General features: G+C 49.4%; 1 protein-coding gene across 11 annotated transcripts in view; it reads right to left on the bottom strand.

Moving 5' to 3' along the window:
• The window catches only part of grik5 (glutamate receptor, ionotropic, kainate 5), a 51085-nt gene that overhangs the window by 17036 nt on the left and 32868 nt on the right, over positions 1-1181 (bottom strand). The window lies entirely within an intron of this gene.

The raw sequence follows: 1181 nt of genomic DNA on the forward strand, positions 1-1181 counted from the left end.
GACGTGCCGGAGGGGGGTCACCAGCGGCCCGGGGGGGGGTGGGGGGGGCAGGGGGGGGTCAGGGATGATGGAACTCTGTTGGTGTTGACAACAGTTTTGACCAGGACTGACGCTCCAGTAAGTGGTTAAATGACCAATAACCAAGGAGTGGGCACTGGATGGATTTAAACCTAGAACCTTCTGAAGACTTGATCTGGACATACGTCGTCACATCGTCTGCATACACTCTAACAAGCACCAATTACTGTCCATTCATTTGAGAGATGTTCCCACAGCAGCCTCCACATCACATCCACACCACAGAGCGTACCCTTCACTGACAGAGAAATAATGTCGGTTTCTGTAAAGCTATTACCAAATGAGTTCACACATTTCCTCCTGACGCCGTGAGAATCTATATTCAGCTGTGTTTCACTCTCTGTCACCCTGAGTTTCCTTCCACCACACACAGGAAGTGATGCATTAACATCCACACTGACAGGAAGTCGTCCTGGTGGTCAAGACCAGCCAACAGCTGGCCCCCACCCAGAGGCTGGCCCCCACCCAGAGGCTGGCCCCCACCCTGATGACCCGTGAGCTCCTGTATCTCCTGTAACAGGACGTCACCTGACTGCTGTGGTAACGCTCCCTTAGCTAAATAAGTAAGTGTTTGGGCAGAGATCTGTGGTACTGGGGAGGGAGGGGGGAGGGGTGAGGGGAGCCTGATGTGTGGAGCAACAGAGAGTTAGCACAAGCCCCCACCAGCAGGAGAAAACCTCTGTAAGCAGTGAAGTAATCACTGAACCAGGCCAAAAATTTAATTAGTTTGAGGAAGGAGGGGAGAAAAATCAATGCACAATCCTGCACCTCCTCCTGCACCTCCTCCACCACCACCTCCACCACCACCTCCACCTCTTATTACTAACAAGATAAAACAATCAGACAAATCAACTCAGCAGCTGGTGTGAGGTGATCATCAGAGATTTTGAAATAATGACTTTGAATTCATCTGATTAATAATCAATGCAAAGATTCAGACTGAATGAGATCGACAAAAGAATCAATGAAAAAGACAGGGACGTTAGCACTGACATTAGCAGTACCAGGACTGTTGTAGCTAACGTTAGCACTGACATTAGCAGTACCAGGACTGTTGTAGCTAACGTTAGCACTGACATTAGCAACGTTAGCACTGACATTAG

Source organism: Cynoglossus semilaevis, chromosome 13 (assembly GCF_000523025.1).
Source record: "Cynoglossus semilaevis isolate Cse_v1.0 chromosome 13, Cse_v1.0, whole genome shotgun sequence".
Taxonomy (NCBI): Eukaryota; Metazoa; Chordata; class Actinopteri; order Pleuronectiformes; family Cynoglossidae; genus Cynoglossus; species Cynoglossus semilaevis.